Raw genomic sequence first — 22,500 nt, 5'->3', positions numbered from 1 at the left:
CATCTCAAACTAGACCCAGGGAAAACAGACCTCCCCCCAGATTACAGTCTCAGGGTATGCAGAGATCTAAGCAATGGAGTACCTCCACTTCTAAAACATGGAGTGCTAAGCCACCCCCTTACGGAAAGAATTCACAATGACTTCTCATCTCCACTCCTCACCTCTGCCCAGTTGCCCGTGCCCCTAGGAGGAAAACTTGCCCATCATGCAAAAAACTGCACCTCCATCACCAAAGACCGATGGGTCCTCAACATTGTATCCCAGGGATACGAATTTTACTTCCACTCACTGCCAACCCCTCCAAACCAGTGGGCAGAGGTACAAAATCAAGTTCAATCCCTGCTCTCCATAAGGGCAAGTCAACCTGTTCCTGCAGAACAAATAGGTCAAGGGTTTTATTTCAGACTTTTCCTGGTACCCAGAAAAGAGGGCACTTGGCACCCAATCCTAGACCTTTCCATTCTAAACACCTTTGTGGTGGTACCAAAATTCAGAATGCTCACTCTTCAACAGCTTCTTCCTATCCTGTCCAGAGATGCCTGGTTAGCCACCCTAGACTTAAAAGAAGCCTATCTGCACATCCCTATCAGGGACTCATGCAGGAAATATCTAGGTTTCAGGGCAGGATCTCTGCATTATCAGTTCTCTGCACTTCCCTTCGGCTTATCCGCTGCTCCCAGAGTCTTCACAAAATGCCTGGCTCCAGCCATTGCCTATTGCAGACAGAGAAAGATTCAAATATACCCTTACTTGGATGCCTGATTCAGGCAGACAGTCAGGAAAAGCTGTTACAGCACCTGACGTTTGTAAAGAACCGTCTAACCTCCCTGGAGTACACTATCAACGAAAAGAAATCAAAACTAGTCCCCAGTCAAAAGATTGTATTCATGAGAACAAGCTTGGACACAGCATCCCAGATGGCATTCCTTACTCCAGGAAAACCAGCCTATCTAACAGGCTACTTCACTCAAATGGCCACCAGAACCCATCTATCCACAAAGAAAATCTTACAGGCTCTAGGGTTCATGGCCTCTTGCATTCTGCTAATTCCATATGCTAGACTGCATATGAGGAAACTTCAGTGGTACTTAAAAAGTCTTTGGTGCCAACATTCTCAGGACCTGTAAACCATCATCATACCTATCATACCTTGTCTAAGGACAGAGTTTCTTTGGTGGGCAGCAGCATGCAACCACAACAAGGGACTTCACTTTACACAACCCCACATTGTCCAGACCCTAACCACAGACGCATCAGACTATGCCTGGGGGGCACATCTGGACGACAAGTGCATTCAGGGCCACTGGAGCCCAAGTCAAATTCATCTGCACATCAACCAAAAAGAGATGTTATCTGTTCAGCACGCTCTGACAGCTTTCAGATCCCTACTCTCACCAGGACCCCTGCTAATAAAAACCGGCAACACCACAGTGATGTGGTACATCAACAAGCAGGGGGGAACCCACTCTTACCCACTCTGCAGGCTAGCCCATGACCCTGTGGAACATGGCCTTGGCCATGCATATTCATCTTCAAGCTCAATTCCTGCCAGGCAAACAAAACTCTCTGGCAGACGACTTAAGCAGAAATCTCCTAGACCTACACAAGTGGCAATTAGACCCCAACACTTTCAGCCTTCTAACCCAGAAATGGGGACCCCAGATGTGAACCTTTTTGCTTCCCCCTACAATCACTAGCTCAGCAAATTCTGCACCAGGATGCCTCAGAGCAGGGCCTGGAAAGGGGATGCCCTATCCTTCCAGTGGGTAAACCTCTCAATCTATCCATTTCCCCCTCTGCCTCTTCTTACAAGAGTATTACTCAACATAAGACAAGACAGACCAAGGGCAGTCCTGATTGCCCCAGACTGGCCATGCCAGCACTGGTACCCATTACTGCGCAGTCTGTCACCAGTGCCACCATAGCACCTACCCCAGATCCCAACCCTCCTCACTCAGCAGGAGGGACTGATTTTGCATCCGCAACTACAAACCCTGAACCTTGCAGCCTGGTTTATTCCTTGAATTCTCCCCCAGTGACCAGCCTAAGCAAGTAGGTGCTGGACGTCATTCTTGAAGCCAGAAGACCCAGTACAAGGAAATCCTATGCTGATAAGTGGAAAATGTATTGCTCCTGGATTCAGTCTAAAGGAGCGGATACAACACTGCCCTCCTTCCTTCTAATCCTGGATTATGTAGCAGATCTACTCAACAGAAGCCTATCCTTCTCTTCCATTAAGATCCATGCCTCTGCCGTCTTGGCTCATTACAACACTGAACCACCTCTCTTCTCTCACCCGCTCATCAAACAGTTCCTGAGAGGGGCCAACAACTTAAGGCCACCAAGGATAGCCTCCACCCCTGTTTGGGACCTTGACTTTGTACTGGAAAAGATCACGCTACCCCCCTTTGAGCCTGCAATGTCAGCAGAGTTAAAATTCCTCTCTTGGAAAAGAGCCTTGCTTCTGGCCATCACTTCAGCTAGAAGAGTGTCTGAGCTAGAAGCATTATGACTGTGGGAACCCTTCATTATTTTTCATGCTGACAGGGTCTCCCTCAGGACTAACCCTACTTTTATGCCTAAAGTGGTGTCCAGTGTGGCTTTCAACCAATCTATCCATTTGCCAACCTTCTTCCCTAATCCTCAAAATAAAGGGTAAACGATCCTGCACTCTTTAGGTGTGCACAAGCACCTCAGATTCTACCTTGATAGGACCAAGCCCTTCAGGAAATCTGACCAGTTACTAGTCAGCTTTGCACCAGGGGCTGAGGTCAAAGCCATATCAAAACAAACCATATCCAAATAGATAGCACATTGTATCCATTTCTACAGAAAAACTGATGTAAGCGCGTCAGCTGCCTGTTTTTATACCCCCTGATGACCTGGCGTCAGTCCTGTAGCGACAGCAACCAACGCAGGAATACTAAGTCTCTGGTATTCGGGCCGACTGAGGGCTACCTGCAGGCAGATAACCTAAGTGTGATGCCTGCAACAGTGAATACACTCAAACATCTACATTTATGGTAAGTGTACACAACTGTACTTTCTGGTTTGTCTCGACAGAAGTCTCTGGGCAGGTGAAACAAGATGTTTAAAACAAGGAATGTTTCTGAGATTCAAGAGATTCAATAAAACATCACTATTGTCTTGTTTTGACTTCTCTAGTAACTGTTTGGCACTTTGAACTGTACGTTCCGTCAAACCATTGGACTGCAGATCCTCAGGGCTACTCATGACATGAGTAAAGTCCCTCCTTCTTTGGCAAATTTATTTATTTATTGACATTTGTTAACCGGGTTGGTCCAACTGGCCCAGGAGCCCATTTTCAGTGGAGACCTGAGGAGAAAAGCTCCAATTACATACAGATTAAGTATACATAATAGTTTAACATGCATAAAAATTACAGTGTACAATTTCAAAACAATCCATTAAATTGGAAAAACATTACAAGATTCACTTAAATTCAGACATTTCAAAAGAAAAAAAAAAAAATATATATATATATATATATATATATATATATATATATATATATATATATATATATATATTATACCGGAGTGTGTACTACAGAGTAGAATGGGGTTAGGTAGGGTCATGGCAAGTACAACATTTTGTCCTCATAAAGTGAAATTTGAGTTCTTTCTTAAATTGTAAAAGGTGTGTTATGGAGCGTAAATGGGATGGGAGGTTATTCCATGTCTGGGTTAGGGTGGATTTATAAAGTAATCTACCAATAGATTTTTTTGGTTGGTAGATGTTGAGGAGTTGTTGGTTAGAGGTACAAAGTGTGCGAGTTGGTGTATAGGTGGAAACCAAGGAGAGCAGGACAGGTTGATGGTTTATACAGTACGTAGTGAATAATTTGAAACTGAGATAGAATAAGTTGTTGTGGGAGTTCTAGCCATTGTAGTGAGTTGAGTGAGAGGCAGTGGTGTGAGTTGTGTGGGGAGTTTGTGATGAACCTTGCTATTTTGTGGTAAGTTTGCTGGAGTTTGGCCAGGGTAGTTGTTTGAATATTAGTTAGAATAGGGGTGGCATAGAGAAGGGAGGGGAGAAGAAGAGCCTGTGATAGGGACAGTCTGGCATCGTAGGTCAGGAATCTACGGTGTCGGTAGAGCATACCTAACTTTTGGTGAGTTTTCTTTATACTTTGAAGAATCTGTAGGTTAAATTTAAGTTTGTCATCAATGATGGCTCCTAGAAGTTTAGTGTGGGAGTCAGGTTGTATTTTGGTGTTATTGGAGGATAAGATAAGAAAGTTAGACTTGACAGAATACTTTTTTCTTGTTCTGTGTGTAATAGTACTAAGCCACATCTCTTAGGCAAATCTTTTGAACTGTTGGCTTATTAACTGCTTGCCATTGTCTGAAATAACTTTGTGTTGACTACCATGATGCTTCATCTTAGTAATGACAGTATTGGATGCTAGATTAGGAAGTAGGTCAGTCTAACCATTCGGAGTAAAAGTCTGCTAACACCAAAGAATGTTGACCATTCCACTCAAAGATATCAGTGGCTACTGTCGACCAAAGTTGCTTAGGAATCTGGTTTAGCTAATGTGGTTCTTTCTGTTGATGTGGCCTAGTACTATTACACACAGAACAAGATAAAAGTATTCTGTCAATGTCTTGTGACATACAAGGCCAAAATACAAATCCTCTTGCCTTTCTTTTGGTAGAGTCGGTTCCTGAGTGACCACAATGCAAGACAGTAATGTACTCTAGTTGCAAGGACTTTGGAACAATTACTTTCGGACCTTTCGTAATGATACCTTTGTCAAACAAAATCTCATCTCTGCATGGAAAATAAGGTTGCACTTCTTGTGCTTTGACGGCCATTCTTGAGTGATGAACTGGTTAAGCTTCTCTAAAACTGGATCTGTGGCTGTGTGATTTCTCAGCTCATCAAGACGCGTGGAAGAAAAATTTCTCACTTCCATGACTTTAAAATTGAGGTTCTCATTCTCATGCTGTTCAGTGGTGTTTCTGGGCAATCTGGGTAATGTTTCAGCACGTTAAAGAAGTTTGCCTTTCTTGTAGACAAGAGTGAAATTATACTTTTGCAATCTCAACATCATACGTTGCATTCTGGCTGGAGCTGAATGCATAGGCTTTCTCAAGATAATGACTAGGAGTTGGTGGTCTGTTTCGATCTGGATGGGTCTACCATTAACATAATCATGGAACTTTGAACATTTATTTTATTTATTTTTATTTTACATTTGTTGACCGGGATAGTCCGACTGGATGCATGTCCATTTTCAGCGGAGGTATGGGGAGAAAAGCTCCAAGGGTAAGCAGATACAGCATTACATAATACCAGCATTACATATTACAAACAGACTATTTACAGAGATTACATAAGTAAGCAAGTTAAACAAGTTCCACAGGTTGCAGTTAGTCCTAAGCACAAGTCAGGATTAAATTAAATTACACAGTAAACTGGTTAACAGATTTTTACACATTCGAGTTAGCCAGGCTTGATACATTGACATAGCCAGTTAAGTGACAAATGTTGTTTGAGTCTAGTTTTAAATTGACCTAAGGTGGAAAGTAAGGTAATATCAGCTGGAAGAGAGTTCCAGGATCTACTTACAGATGCAAACACAATTGCCAAAAGCTATTTCTCGATCTGAGCATACTGCATTTCAGTTTGGGTAATAGTTCTCGATGCATAGGCAACAGGTAGAATGACTGCACCTAGACCAAATCTCAAAGCATCACATTAAAGAGTGACTGTCTTATGAACATCATAGTGTCTGACAGTTGGTGGACTGGCATATCTCTGTTTCAGGACATCAAATGCTCATTGGTGTTGCTCTAACCAAGACCAGAATACATCTTTACTTGTCAGCTCTCTGAGTGGTGCTGAAAGTTGGCTCAAATCTGGAATGAACTTGCCTAGATAGTTAACCATGCCAAGAAAACATTGCAGGGCTTGAACATTGTCTGGAGCTGGCATCTTGAGAATGTCTGTTTGCTTAGTAGGGTCTGGACATAGGCCTGAATTAGTGAATAAATGACTAACAAGTAAGCTCTCGTAGCCTGACTTTGTGTTTCTGTGGATTGAGCTCAAGATTCACTTGACATGCTCTTTCCAGAACTTTTCTGACGTTTCTGTCATGCTCAGCTTCATCATTACTGCCAACTAGTATTACTATAAACAGCAAAGGATACCCATAAAAAAATTGTTCCATTGCACGTCGAAAGACTTCACTTGCAGAATTTATCCCAAATGACATTCACAAAAATCTTTACCCGCTAAACGGATTACTGAAAGTAGTTCGCAATGATGATTTCTTGTCAAGCTGAATTTGCCAAAATGAACTCTCTGCATCTAAGACAGAAAAAAAGCAGTGGCATTTGGCATCAGAGCTGCGACTTCTTTGACTGTGCACATTGGATGATGATGTCTTTTTAGTGCTTTGTTCAAATCTTGTGGATCAATATTCTGCTGTCATCTGAGCTTTTCTTATGAGCTACCACTGTGGAAGATACCCATTCATTTGGTTCTTCATTTGGACACATCACACCTTGCCACACCATTTTATCTAACTCAGCCTTGTCTCTGTCCTACATGGCTAATGGAACTTTTTGAGCTGGCCTGATAACTGGACTGACATCAGGGTCTGACCTCATGGAGTGTATAACTGGAAGCTTCCCTAGTTTGTCTTTGAAAAGATCAGCATAGCTAGAAAAAATATACTGGGTAAAATTAGTTTGTGGTCTTTCAAGTTAACATGATGGACTTCCTTATTAAATGAAAGTAGTCCCATTTTCAAACTGCCTCTGACCCCTAATCATGGCTGGACGTGCCTGTTGATCACATAAAATAAGTCATAACTTCTCCCAGCAGAGTGACATGAAAGCACTGAGCTTTCAGTCCGAATTTCTTCACCACCATAAGTAACAAACTTCGTACACTTTGCAAAACCAAGTCTTTTCACCATGACGCACTCTAGCAAATGTTGCTGCTGATATAACATTGCACTTGGAACCAGTGTCAACTTCAAGCTCTATGGGTTTTCCATTTATTCGAACAGTACAAAATGCTTCATTCTTTGCCCTTAAATATACTGCATTGATTATTTCATGAAGTACACCACACCATCAACATAGAGTAGGGTTGCAGCTTTCTAATTCAACTTGTTTTTTAAAATGTTCCCTTTTAATAAAAGAATGTAGGCCTTTTGATTTACAAAACCTTTGAAATTATTCCGTTTATTGCATCTGTGGCATTGCTGACCAAAAGCAAAAAATGTTTCCCTTTTAGATTCATGATTTCCACCACAATTAAGACAGTTGGGAATGAAACCTGGGTAAGCACGCACCCTCACAAATGTCTGTTTGCTGACTCACTCATGGTTCACTGAGACTTTGCGAACTCTAGAATTTACCGGAAAGCTCTGGGGTTTGCCATTGAGTGCTGCAGGGGGCTACAGTTGCTGCCATGTGCTTGGGCCTGTTTCTTTTAACCATGTGCTGCATACTAGCAACGTGAACTTTGTCACTGTGCCTTCTAGAGCTATTCTCATTTGTAAGCATATTTGTGTGCTTTTCTGCGAGCTCGTATATCTGACAAATCTTAGTAGCCTTATTCAAAGTTAAATCAATGTCACAAAGCGAAATCTTTCTCACAGCATCATCGTTAATACCACACATGTCTGTCTTTTATCAACTCATCCCTTAAATCACCAAATCTGCACGTTTTAGCTTGTTTCGCAAATCAGGTATATATGCTGCAAAAGTTTCACCAGGCTTTTGATCCCGTGTATAAAATAAATGCCTTTCCATTGTAACATTTGTCTGGGGGCTACACATTTCTCTAAATTTATGTTTTAAGCACTCGGGGTCCTCCCTTGACTCAGCCGGTACAACAATATGACGGTTTTCCCCCCTCTCCTGCAAAAATAGCAGGTGTATACAAAAATGAACGTTTCCTTTCAGTGGTCTCTGACCCAGCTAAATTAAGTAGAATAAATGCCTTTCTACAGTCATCTTTATTAGAAAATGCAGCCTGTAGGAAAATGTCGTACTCTTGCTCAAACACATTCCAGTTCTCTGCAATGTTATTGTCAAACACAAGTGCACTGTGTTTTCAAAATCCATCTGCCATGCCGACAAAGTATGCATAAACACACTGAAAATATGGCCCTTGTAATTATGTATGCGCAAACTGTTCTGGGAGAGCTTATAATAACATTCAAATGCACAATAAACTCTTTGAAATACTGTACTTTGCGAAGTATGCTCTGAAATGGCTGTATCTTGCAAAATAACTTTACTGTAATACTGTACAAACATGCAAACACTTTATACATTTCTGGTAACTCAGATATCTTTAATTAATATGAAAAATATATGCTTAGCGAAAATGCAGTTGTTTCCCCTTATTTATTCAATTTATGCAATTCGGACTTTATTTCAAACATTTTCCGTAGTAACTTGAATATTTTTATCAGTATTGGACATATTGGTTTATTTCAATGTCATTCAGAGCATTCTGTTTGCCTTGTTTTATATTTTGAGAATAAAAAAATAGTTTGAGCAAGTTTTAATATCTGAAATTTGTTTCTGATGTACTTTGCGAATTATATGTGCAATATGGATGGTTCACTGTTGTATATTCCTCCAGTACCAACCAGGTGCCTCTCGGACTTAAACTGAAGAAACTGGCTTCCATTCTGGCCCCATGTCCTTTTTAGAGATGCCCCTTCTGACACCATGTCGCTCGTCCCTCTCTAACATAGATGACAAGCAGGTGGGGTATTTCATTTAGATGCTTTAATACATAGAGACACATCAGGATGGATAGCAGCATCATAAAATATAAACAAACTGATTAGCAGACAGACCTCACATACATACATACATGCTTACATCTCAATAGCTGTCAGTCAGGCTCGCATATGCTTAGTATTTATACTCTTGTGCAAGCCCTTGGATAGCTTCTTAAAGGTACATACACACACATTGGGCTACACTATTACTGATGTCAGTGTTTCTAATATTTGCCACTGTTCTGACAGTTTGAATATTTGATAGAATGTCTGTTATATCATGACCCATAACTATAGACTATGTTCAGACAAGCATTGAGGATCCTAGCCCGTAACCATTGTAAATGGTGCTAGTCCCAAAATATGAAAACTGAGTGGTTGAAAGATCAGACTTGTATTTGGCAAGTCTGAAATGACATTCCCTTTTGTCTAAGGTATGGTAACCTCAGAGTTGGTATATAAATGTTTGTGGGGGGGTACAGTGGGGGCATGTCCCCTCCCATGCAAAAAGAAGTTCTAAGGAGAACGGAGATTTTCAAGAATCGCTTTACTCCTGTGCTTTTAGTCTTTTTTTTTTTTTTTTAACTTTTCAAACATTTCACTATTGGACTGCCCAGCCTAGTTGCCCCAGTGCTCTCCCTGGGGAACTGACTGGCTCAGAGTCTCATAACAGGTGAATAGAAACTCAGGGAATCAATCTTTGAACTACAGGAAGCATCTCATTAACAGCTTATAGTCTTAATATGTTGACTGCCAGAGTTTTGTATTGCACAGCACTTTGTGTATTTTATTATGTCTTTGTTGTGGAAATGGGTACTTTTTTGTATCAGTGCTTTACAGTTAAGAAATGGACCAAGAAGAAGAAAATAAATTGAATACTGCAAAACTGCAGGTGTAAACTGTAGTAAAATAAACAGAAGGCTGTAGTTCTCAAAAAAATGTATACATCCTTACTATTGTTTAATATTAAAATGATTGCCCTGGTGACTGTTTGGCAAATTGTATAGCCATACAGTTTGTGGGTTACAGTACAGAGCATCATCTGCTGTATCTTGAACAGTTTTTAGAATAGGTAACAACAGCTACTGGGATGGCATGCACAATGCCAAAAGTGGCAGATGCAGGTTATTAGCATAGCTATGTATCTGGTAGGTTGTCCTTGCACTGTGCTTAGACTTAGTCGACTTTGCTTAAGGGATAATGTTTTAAAACACTGTTGCCACATGATGGTGGACATGAGGAGAAGATAAGGAAGTCAAAAGGATAAATTTATCCTGATGTGTCAGTGAAGTTTAAGTAATGTGGATAGTGTGCAGGATGTATGTGGTAGGAACCTGTTAGAGCTATAAATGAGTTTGCCCTTTCGGGAAGCTGTGAATAGAGTAGTGCATATAATAAAAACATATGAGAATCATAGTTCTTGAAATGGGTTGATTCAGTTGCCCCATTCATGTGTGTGTGTGTGTGTGTGTGTGTGTGTGTGTGTGTGTATATATACACACACACACACACATATATATATGCTTTCTCTTTCTGTCTTGAAATTGCTTTGTTTATTGATCCAGCTACCTTTCTATATTCACAGTGGTAGCAGAAATTCAGAAGGCTAGGGATTTCCACATTGTTTTTGTTTTCATTTTCCTTCCTCAAGGTGGCCCACTTTCTTCAGTGATGAATTGCACTGCATGATGTACTAAGGAACTTCCTCATGTTAAAAAAAGATAAAAAAACGTATTGTGTCCTGACTGAAATAATTATGAAGCAATATGTTTTCAAGAATAATACAGATGGTTAGGACTTTTTGTGCAAAGGCCATAGAGAACACTGCTTTTTGTTAAGGGGAGACATGAGGGAGGAGTAAAGACAGATGATGCTGTCTGTAAGAAGGCATCACACAGATGGTATATCCCTGACATCAGGGTGCACACTTGATGGGAAAGCAAGACTGAAGAGATATAAAAATAGACTTGGAAAAAAAACATAGCTGAAAACCGCCATTGAATCTATCCTGATTTGTAAGGTTCATAGCCTTTTCAGTAGCTCATTGCAGGTGTGCCAGTGCCTGACATATCATAATGCCTTCTTCTTGTTTTTATTTCACTGATGCTGCCTTACGGATCGATCTAGCTGAATTTCAAGGCTTTTATATCTGTATTAACTCAGAAAACACGTCTGCAGTTGTTTTAATAGCTCATATGGCTGCAGCTATATTAATTGATGTCTACTTCCTAATATGTTCTGCATTCCCTCATGACTTACATTCTGTCTGATAAAAATAGATAATTTATTTGTATCCAGACTGAGAACATTCTAAAGTCATATAATTATGGGAGAACTTCACTAGTTTAGATGATTTTCATTTAAGCAAATACAGCAGATTATAATTGCGTCTGTGCAGCCAGAGTGACTGCAGTCATGTTTGCACAGTAGCACTAGACATGGTAATGAATTATGCATGTTGACACCCACCCTGTTTTATTCACAGCAAAGTAATATGTACAAGTAAATTCTTTGTTTGCCAAATATTTACCATATCTTAATTATGAAAGCATTTTCTTTTCTACTTTTATGTATTCTAAATCCAGTTAAGCAACCACCATACATTTCTTCTTCTTTACTCAAGAATCAGGGACAGATTAAAAAAAATAATAATGGGATGGGCAAAGTCAGGAACAATTTTTAAATATTACACTAATTCTCTGAAGTTAATAGAACAACAAGTTTTGCATTTCACATGCATTTTGTGAACAATAAATGTGAAACTCTGAATATTTGGAATTATCAGCTGACTGTAATCCACAAACCTTTACCAGAAAAGCAAGAATTTTATGATGGACATGACAAAAATGTGAAGTAGAAATATTGGGTGTTCTGTAAAATCAAGGATGTTTGAGAGCTGTGTCGATCACTAAACAATTTTAACCTGTGCAGCTAATTTGGTGTTTTATATATATATATATATATATATATATATATATATATATATATATATATATATATCCCAAAAGAGTGTCAGAGAGCCACTGAGACCATGAAGAACAGTTTTTAGATTTTATAAGCAACACCGTTTCGTTATATGTCCGTTCTTAAATACAAAATAATGTTTTGCCTTTTTGTATTTTTAAATAGAAAAAAAGCATGTGTCCACACAAAGTTGGGTGTGCATATACAGTCATTTTAAATAGAGTGATGTCACATAGGAAATTGAATATACATTTCAGTTGTACCTCATCATAAGGTATGGTCCTCATTTTGAGTACTAAAAAGTTGTCGTTCCCCCCCTTTAAAGAGCATGTCACAGTCATTGCTAAGAATGTCTTAACTATTATTTGTAGTAGTTAATACTGCTGACTGCAATAATGCTGTTTGGCTACATGGAGGCAGTTAAAATTTGATGCATTTACTTAACTGAAAATCATGTAAATCAGGGATGTTTTTCTTGTAATTATATAACTTTAAAAGAATGTTGTGTAATTATAACACATTTTAACCATGCTGTGAGTTTTCTTTGTTAAAGTTTTTAGATTTCCATATTTTGCCCATTTGCTCCACATTACCAGAGGTGGTTTGCCACATTTTATTGACTGAAGGTGCAGAGTCTTGGAAGTCATTGTTTTCTCGACATGGAGAAGAACAGAAGTTACTTTAAATGCCTGTATTGTATCTTCAAGCATTTTAAAATATCCTTATGAAATTTTCAGGGAACATTACTGGGATAATTATGTAAAAAAATACCCTTTAATACAGTTAATGTCCTGAATGGACCAGTTGCAACTTGAATTGCAATGAAAATAAATTGAATTTAATGTAATTTTGTATGCTACAGCACAGAAAAACAGAATAAAATCATCACTTTGAACAGAAATATTTTTTCCTACTGTTCAAGAACAATTATCCAAAGCAGCAGCCATTTACTCACAAGTCAGGTATTAAACATAAGACATAAGAACAATGCATCTACCTGCACCATCACACCTCCAAAACTATAAAACTTAGTCACAATTTCTATTCAAATCCAGGCCCTTCTCAGCATATTCACCAGAAAGCATGTCCCCAGCAGCTGTTTTATTGCTATCAGCTTACCCACAGTCCCACTCTGGCTTTGAGATTTTATAGATATATATATATATATATATATATATATATATATATATATATATATATATATATATATACATACACACACACACACACACACACACACACACACACACACATGTTTATAGATGGACATAGATGTTAAGTTGTCAAACTCGCCTTTATTCTTGCTGGATGGGTTCGGAGCCAATCCTCGGCTCCGACTCGGCACTTGCTAAGCTCGAGAGCTAATTTTACCAGCTTGAGGCAACCCTATATCCCATGATGCAAGGCGTGACTACCCAGATCTCGTTTGTCACTTCGCGAAGATGTCTCCTTTTACCAGCTCAGGTAGAGTTTTAGTATTTTTTGTACTAAAGTCAGTCAAAAATTTTCCATTTTCCTTATTTCTCTTTCTTTAAGAGTTAGTGTTAGTAGTACCTATCTGTCTTGCCCTATATTCCTTTTCTCCTTGTATTAGGGATAGTTTTTTTCCTCCCTTCAGGCCTTAAGCCTCCCTTCCATTATTTTTCTGTCAGGAAGTGTGGGTGTGTTAATAAGTTTTCCCCCTTTTTATTAACTAACTGTGTGACTGGATTGTGTGTGTGTGTTTTTGTGTTTGGCATACCATGTCCAAAGAAGTAAAGGTCTCAGGCTTCAAGAAGTGTGACTCGTGCTGTCAGAAAATGTCTCTGACAGACGGTCACACTTCTTGTGTGTACTGCCTGGCGCCTCTACACCTGCAGGACTCCTGTGCTATTTGTCACTCCTTCAGCCAGAGAGTCCTGCAGGAACGTAGGAATAAACTAATCCTACGTGGCTTGTTGAAGCCAGAGGGCTCCCCGACCAAGACTGGGTCGGGAAAGCACTCTAAGCCACCTAAAGCCCCGGTTGTGACTCCTAAGCCTTTGGCGGTGGCTCCGACTCCTTCGGAGTCGAGATCGGCTCCGGCTGGAGCCGATCTTTCTATCTCTGAGGTGGTGGTATCGGTGCCGGCTGGCTCCGATACATTTGCACCGATGTCGATGTCGGCTCCGGCCGGAGCCGACGTATCTTTGACCAGGACTGGTGCCGATAAGCTGTCGGCTCCAGCTGGAACCGAAGGGTCTTCGGCTCCGATGGCTCCTTCCAAGAAGAGATCTCGGTCCCCTTCCCTGGAGTCAATTCGCTCGGCTCCAGGATCTCCTCTGCTTTCGGAGAGGAGCCGAGCCATCGGAGCCGATCTTCAAGGTCTTCCAGGCTGTCAGACCATGACTTGGAGAGGGTGGTAAGTAGACTGCTGAAGTCACAGGCACTGGCCCAGATGCCCCATAGCCCGTCTCAGCAGACGACCGCTATCCCTCATCCCCCTGAAATTCCACCTCCGACTCTCCTTCAGAGTTCGGGCGAGCTCTCGGGCGTTGACCGTGGGTGCGCCGGAGCCGATACCTCCCCTGTCGGCTCCATTGTCTTCCACTCCGATTTCCTCCATGAGACCTTCCTTGGAGGGATCCGGTCGTCGGGACTCCCTTGTCTGCTCCGAGGGGGCGAGTGGCATTGGACCCTTGTCCGACCCCGCTCTCCCTCTTGGAGCTTCGGCATTGGTGAGCTCGGCACCGACATCAGCCTCGAAGCCTTCTCTTTCAGCGGGACCGGGGATTCCTGTTTCTTCGGAGCGGGAGTCTTTTGGCCTCCCTGGAAGGGGAGCCTTTGAGGTGATGAGGAGTGTTCTAGCCCCAGAGCTGAGTCAACAGTCAATTCCATTAGCTCCTCCCTCTTCGGTGCCTGTCAATGTCTCTTCCCATTCTCTTGCTCCCGGACCCAGAGATCCATCGCCCCAGGTTTCCCCATTGGGAAGAACTTCCTCTTCCGAGGTTTCTCCTGATCCTTCGGGAGAACCCCCGCGTAAGAGGACGTACAAGAGGAAGCACACAGACTCCCCTGAGTCTACGACATCAGATACCGACTTAGATGAGTCGGTGGGTTCCCCATGGTTCCCCTCTGAGGATGTCTCCTTTTCAGACATCCTGGAACTCCTTAAGCAGAGGGGGAACTGGCCTTCCATTAACCCCTCCGAGGATGAGTCGGTATACCTGGAGGCTTTTGGATCTCGACCCTCCACCTCCTGGGTGTCTCCGCCTTTCGACCCGCTCATGGAAGTGGTGGCTCGAAAGGTGTGGGCGGCCCTGGATTCTGTGGAACCAGTCCCCAGGAGGCCTTCTAAATTCATCACGGCCCCCGCAGACAAACAGTTTCTCACCAAGGGTGTCCCTGTTGATGCCATGGTGGTGGCGGCTGCCACCAAGAAGGAACTTGCCGATCCTTCTGTACCTGTCCATCCTCCTAACAAGGACTCTAGGACCATGGATAGGTACGGTAAGCGGATGTTTTCTTCAGCGACCTTCGCTATGCGCTCGCTGAAATATCTCTGTCACTTTACCCGGCTTCAGAGAGATATTCTCAAGGAACTAGGTGAGGTAGTTCAGGATCCGTCAGCTGCTGGGGCTCAAGGAAAGATTGCCTCACAGCTCGGAATCCTAAATTCTATAACTAACTCCTCCATGCGGCTCATTTCTTATGCAGCCGATGGGGCAAGTAGAGCCGCAGGCACAGGAGTGGCACTTAGGCGTCAGTCCTGGATGCGGCTTTGTAATTTCGCAGACCCCTTTAAGGCGTCCTTCACTAATACTCCCTTCGATGGTTCGGCTTTGTTCGGGCCTCAGGTGAAGGACACATTGACCAGGTGTGAGCAAGACGGCAAGACTCTTTCTGCCGTAGGAGTCCATTTCTCCACCCCTTCAAGACCCTATCCCAAAGGTCAGAAGGGAGGGAAAATGTGGTTCCATAAATCTCAGGGAGTCACGCCGGACGCACGTGGTCAGTTTACCCCCAGTGGCAGAGGGGGTAATAGCAATAGACGCCGCCCTAGGGGCAGAGGGGGTCCGCAGAATCAGGGTAGCAGAGAGCCTCTCTCTGATAAACCCTTGCAGCACCCCTGAAGTGTTGCCCGACTGTCCACCCTTGGAGGCAGTCGGGGGAAGATTGTCGCTGAACCCAACAGCCTGGCGTTCCCTTTCTCAAGACAAATGGGTACAGTCGATCATATCCGAGGGTTACAATATCCCATTCATGAGATATCCTGTTCCTCATCAATCCCTCCCGGACGTTTCACCCGGTCTAAGGGAGTTGGCAAAGCTGGAGGTATCAAAGCTCCTAGCAAAAAGAGCCATCCAACTAGTGCCAGCAGACCAAGTAGGATCCGGAATCTACTCAAGATTCTTTTTGGTTCCCAAAAAGACTGGAGACCAATTTTAGACCTCATCAAACTAAACAAGTTTGTCAAAAAGGCAAGGTTCCGGATGGTCACGCTTCAGTCCATTCTACCCTTTTTGGGCAAGGACAACTGGATGTGCTCAATAGACCTTCAGGATGCGTACTATCACATAAAAATTCACAGGTGCTCCAGAAGGTTTCTCCGCTTTCGGCTGGGGGACCAGTCATTTTCAGTTCAGAGCCCTGCCCTTTGGTCTCACTACAGCTCCCAGAGTGTTTACCAAATGTATGGCAGCGGTCACGGCTCACCTGAGACGTCAAGGATTCCAGGTGTTTCCGTATCTAGACGACTGGCTCCTCTCTGCCACCACCAGGCATCAATTTGTCAAGGCCAGAGACTACACTCTTCACACCTGCAACCAGTTAGGGATTTCTATAAACTTCGAAAAATCTTCATTGTCTCCTTGTCAATCTATTACCTTTATAGGCGCAGAATTAGACACTGTCGGGATGTCAGCAAGACTCACAAACCAAAGAATTCTGGACATCCAAAAGTATGTTCGGATCATACTACTCAGCAAAAAGATCAGGGCCAGATTTGTCCTGAAGGTGCTAGGTCTTATGGCTGCGGCCATCGTACTGCTTCCTTTAGCTCGCTTCCACGTGCGTCTTCTGCAGTGGATGTTGTTCACCCAGTGGTCCTTCCAGCAGCTTCCCATGCGCCACGAGATCTTCGTGATGCAATTGTGCAAGAGTCACCTAACCTGGTGGATGTCTTCTCCGCAACTCCATCAGGGCCGGCTGTTTGTTCCCCCAGTCCCGGTTGCCACAGTCACTTTGGATGCCTCTCTGATCGGGTGGGGGGGGGGGTATTATCAGGGCAGGATGGTCCATGGGACTTGGCAACCCATAGAATGCCATCTGCACATAAATGTCCTAGAGATGAGAGCAGTGCTTTTAACGTTGCAAGCCCTCAGCAACTTTCTTCCTTTAGCGACTGTTGCAGTTCAGACAGACAACATGTCCGTAGTCTGGTATATCAACAAACAGGGCGGGACCAGGTCCTATCCACTGTGTCGAGAAGCTCTCAGACTTTGGCAATGGGCAATCTCCTCTCATCGGTTTCTGATAGCAAAGCATATCCCCGGGAAATCCAACTTCTTAGCGGACAGACTGAGCAGAGCTATTCTCATGCCACCCGAGTGGTCTCTCAAACAATCAGTAGTGGACGAGATTTTTTCAGAAGTGGGGCGTCCCTTGCTGCAACCTTTTTGCTACACCCCAAAACAGCAAATGCCCAGACTTCTTCTCCCTCTTTCCACTACCAGTCCATCCCCCCAGAGACGCTCTAACCCAGGATTGGCCCCGAGGACTTCTTTATGCCTTTCCTCCATTCCCGCTGATACCTCAAGTGATTCAGAAAGCTACCGTCTTGAGAGCCAAGTTGATTCTCGTTGCCCCTTACTGGCCTCGACAAATTTGGTTTCCGTCCCTACATCGTCATCTCTTGGTTCAGCCTTGGCATCTGGATCCAATTCCAGATCTTCTGACCCACCATTCGGGTCATCTGCACCAGGCCATTCATTCTCTCAACCTCACTGCTTGGTTGCTCCACTTCCTTCCTTAGCCAGGCTCCCTATGATTTCTAATCCCATGCGAGATATCATAGTAGCTTCTATAAAGTCCTCTACCAGAAGGATTTATGCTAGCAAATGGCAGCGTTTTTCCTTCTGGGCAAAGTCCAGGGACATAGATCCCTTTACTGCTTCAGTGCAGTCAGTCTTGGACTTCCTAGCTGAGATTTTTCAGTCGGGTTCTTCTTCCTCTACAGTTAAGGTCCAGCTGGCAGCGATCTCAAATTTTCATGTTGGCTTAGCGGATCAAAACATAATGTCTCACAAGCTTTGCAAAGCCTTTCTTAGAGGGATCTTTCTGCTGAAACCCCCAATCAAAGATCCCCCTCTGCAATGGGACCTGAATTTAATGCTGGCATCCTTGATTCTGCCCCCCTTTGAACCGGCTGCTACATGCTCATTAAAATTTCTTTCCTGGAAGACAATTTTTGTGGTTGCTGTTACTTCAGCCAGGAGGGTGTCTGAACTTCATGCTCTCTGTGTCCGTCCCCCATACTTGGTTTTCCACAAAGATAGAGTATCTTTAAGAACTAATACATCTTTTTTGCCCAAGGTTGCTTCCCAGACGAATATTAACCAATCTATTGAATTGCCAGTTTTTTTCCCCTAATTATTCTGACAGAGCGGAACAGAAACTTCACTGTTTGGATGTCCATCGCCAACTCAGATATTACTTGGACAGAACTAAACAATTCAGAAAATCTGATCAACTGTTTCTTTCTTATGCAGAAAACAGGAAGGGTCTTCCGGTCTCCAAGGTGACCTTATCCAGATGGCTGTCTTCTACCATTTCTCATGTTTATCTCCTTAGGGGCAAGCAACTGCCCTCGAAACCAAACGCACATTCTACCAGACGCCTAGCCACTTCTACAGCATTTCAGAATAGGCTACCTATTGACACCATTTGTGCGGCAGCCACTTGGGCCACTCCTCACACCTTTGTCTCTCATTACAAATTGGACTTGGCCTCCAGAGACAGGGCTAGGTTTGGTTCCACAGTTCTCAGGAGTCTGTTCCATTGAGCCACCCAGGATAGAGGTGCTAGGGTCGCGGTCCCATCCAGCAAGAATGAAGGCGAGTTTGACAACTTAACATTAAGAAGTTATGTACCTACCATAACGTTCCATGTTAGTTGTCTTCTCTCGCCTTCTTTCTTGCGTCCCTCCCTCCTTCCCCCTAGCCTGGACAGACCTTGAAGTTGTACTCTTCTCTGGGTACGGTCCATTCTTTCTATGGGTCCCAGTAGGAAGTGTCACTAGTATCTAGTGGTTACATTGCTTTGTTTCTTTCCACATTTAGTTCCTCTTCTTCCTTTCTGGGAAGAAGGTTACTGGCAGGGTTTTCTATAGCTACCAAATGAGATCTGGGTAGTCACGCCTTGCGTCATGGGATATAGGGTTGCCTCGAGCTGGTAAAATTAGCTCTCGAGCTTAGCAAGTGCCGAGTGGGAGCCGAGGATCGGCTCCGAACCCATCCAGCAAGAAAGAAGGTGAGAGAGGACAACTAACATGGAACGTTATGGTAGGTACATAACTTCTTATTATATATAGAGAGAGATGTAGATGTGTACACCATGCCATGGATAGCAGGACACATTCCAGATATCTTTGCTGCCACAGATACCTGGCTTCACCAGGAAAGAAAAAAATTGCCCCACCAGGCTATAACATTAGCAGATTAGACAAAGCCAACAAAAAATGTGGCAGTGTCGCTATTTCCTACAAAAATGCACTAGATATCTCCCTTTTCTCCCACACCCTGCCATCTTTGTCTAACTCAGAAATCCTACTAAAACTAACCAATCACAAGATAATCACAATCATGGATATAAGACACACACACACACACACACACACACACACACACACACACACACACACACACACACACACACACACAAACTTGGAAGTAAGAATGATATAACACTGGACGATATTCTGTGCTCTGCCTCCTTAAAAATCCCTCATGAAACCATATTATTAAGTGGTGATTAATATAGATGGCAAACCACACAGTCTGAAAATCCTTCCAAAAATGTACATCTGTACAAGTTCACCCAACTTATACAAACACCAACCAGGCATTCAACCCTTGATTAGATCCTAAGATCCTCTCCAAATAAATTATCATCTCATGGAACTCTGTCAAACAGTCAAAGTCTACACCATAAGGCACCAAAGCAACAACCCCAAAACACATCATTACAAGCCAAATAAGAAAACGTACTACATTTCATGAAGACAATTTTTATTAATATACTACAGCTCCTTAACTGGGAGTCACTAAAGACTTTCCCCATAAAGTATACTTTCTCTGAGTTCAGTAAAATCTTCCTAGGTGTTCTAAACACATATGCCATTCCTCAGAATGAAAAGAGTAAAAGCCAACCCTGCCCCTTGGCTATTGATAGCAACTAAACATCTGATGAAACAAAGAGCTAAAGCCTGGAGGGTCTGGATTAAAAATAAAACGACTCCTACTTTACCAGCATATAGACAACTAAGAAACCCAACAAAAGAACTTGCCACCAAAGATAAGACAACATATTACTCAGACAATCAAAGCACAAATAATAATAATAATCCAAAACTGTACTGCACCTCCATCAATAAACAATCAAGTCCAGAACAAGGTACACAGCCAACATCAAAAATACAGAAAAAAACCCATAGCAACAATTCAATACCCAGGTTATGCAGACGATACAGTCTTTAACTAACCATGCGACTTACTAATCAAGATTTAATGTCCCTGGTTAATCAAGTAACCTCCAACACTTCTCATTCCAAGCAGTTCCCACAGATACCATCAAAAAGTACAGCAAAAAAGTTATCTTCTACAACTGCCCCCTGACATTCTACTTGGCAAGTATCTTAAAATAGCATCTGAAGCTATTGCATACCTAGTCTCAGTTCTGATAAGTTGATCCATATGTAAAACTAAAGTCCTTTTGCTATAGAAAAAAGTATTCGGTATTCCACTTCTCAAGGGCAGAATCAATTAAGATTTTTGAAACTACAGGCCAATTGCCATTTTATCTCCCCATCAAAAATAATAAAAAAGTATACCTACGCAACTTCTCAGATATCTGTTAGATAACCAGCTTTCACTTTCAACCCAACATGGTGTCCATATTCATCTAAGCACAACTACTGCTTAACTGAATTTTAATACTGTCAACACCCATAGAAATGCTGGAAGCTTAGTCTCCACCCTCTTCCCAGATTTAACTCCCACTAGAAGCTGTTACATAAACTCTCATCCTCTTAGGGCTTAAGAAATCTTCACTGCAGTGGTTCTTTGCATAGTACATAGTCTACATAGTATCTCCTAGCCATATATACAGTTTTATGACACTGCTCACCATCCAACCTTTATACTTCTAATATAAACCTTATGATAGCCATGAATAATTTTCTCTGAACCTGCATAATACCCCAACTCTTAAGTGCAATATTAACATCTTCTGCCCCACTGAGTTCCTTCCCTCACTTCTATTTCTTTGAATTTGTAAGCACTGATCACAGAATCTGTTATCGATTTGACAAATCAAATAATACACCTCTTCAAATGTTCAGTGTTCAACATCTGCTTAATGCATAAGTATCTTTCATACTGTAATAGTTTTTATTTTATATAATTGTAATCTAATAAGCAAATGTATGTGCAGCTGTTAGCATGTATTACTGTTTAAAAATGTTTGTAATACACTGGAGCTTTTCTCTCTGGGCCTTGTCTGTAAAAGTATTTTGACTAATCCCAGTCAGAAAAACTCAGTAAGAAGCAAAATAAAAATAAAATACAAATGTTTAAGCCTGAAGTCTAAGCTATGTTATTTCTGTTTTGTGATAGCTTTTATATTTCTTACTTTGCGGATAACTGGTAGCTGTTCTTTTATTATAAATAAATTCCCTGGAATTCATAGTCACGCTTCTCTGATTTAGTACAACTCATCATCAATCCCCTTCTTCCCATTTTTCTATGTGGGGTCTGTGAGTAGCATCAACTGTCACCATTTCTCTCAATTCAGTTCTTTTCATAGTCTGCTTGTGTGAGCTCAGAACTGAACCTTGATGCACACCCACTCCCGCAGAGAGTCTTCTGCGAGTCTGAATAGTGTTATTACCTGGGTCATTGGGTCCTTTTACATAGCCTGTTGTAATTCTACCAGTGTTTCTGGTACTATGAACTGTTGCAGAACTGCCCAAATCATCTTTCTTTGGACCTTATATGATTTCTCCTAGTCTAGGAATGGCCCAGTTAGACTCTTTCCTCATCTCTAGCTTCTTCTCAACTAACCGTCCTACTGTAAACATCAGGTTGGTTGTGCTACGTTTTTATCTGAATCCAACCTGTTCATCTTCCGTCTTACTTTGTTCAGTTCTCAGTCACCCTTTCCAGAACTTTCATGCAATGTGACAGGTGTTTGATACCTCTGTACTTCCCACAGTTGAGAATGTCCCCTTTGTTCTTGTACACTGTCACTGGCATGCTTATCCTACAGTCATCTGGGATATGCCTTTCTCTCTATACTGCTATGAGTTTCCTCTGAAGAAATTTCTCCCCTAACTCGCCTAACATCTTGATCATGTCTGTCATGACCTCTTCTGAGCCTAATGCTTTCCCTACATTCATTTTCCTTTGACCTGTTCTTACATCTTCTAAGGTGGGCTCCTCTTTTTCTTTCATCATAGGCTTTGTCTGGGGCAGTGCAGCTTCAGTGAAGTTTTCTTCATCAGAAGCTGCTGGAGGTAC

General features: G+C 42.3%; 1 protein-coding gene across 3 annotated transcripts in view; it reads left to right on the top strand.

The window, feature by feature from the left end:
• ACOT7 (acyl-CoA thioesterase 7) overlaps positions 1–22,500 on the top strand; it is a 2,743,423-nt gene that overhangs the window by 1,343,792 nt on the left and 1,377,131 nt on the right. The gene's annotated exons all lie outside the window — the stretch shown is intronic.

This window comes from Protopterus annectens, chromosome 2.part1 (assembly GCF_019279795.1).
Source record: "Protopterus annectens isolate FY-2018-M chromosome 2.part1, PAN1.0, whole genome shotgun sequence".
NCBI lineage: Eukaryota > Metazoa > Chordata > Ceratodontiformes > Protopteridae > Protopterus > Protopterus annectens.
The sequence above is the reverse complement of the archived record's forward strand: the minus strand, read 5'-3'. Positions and strand labels throughout refer to the sequence as shown.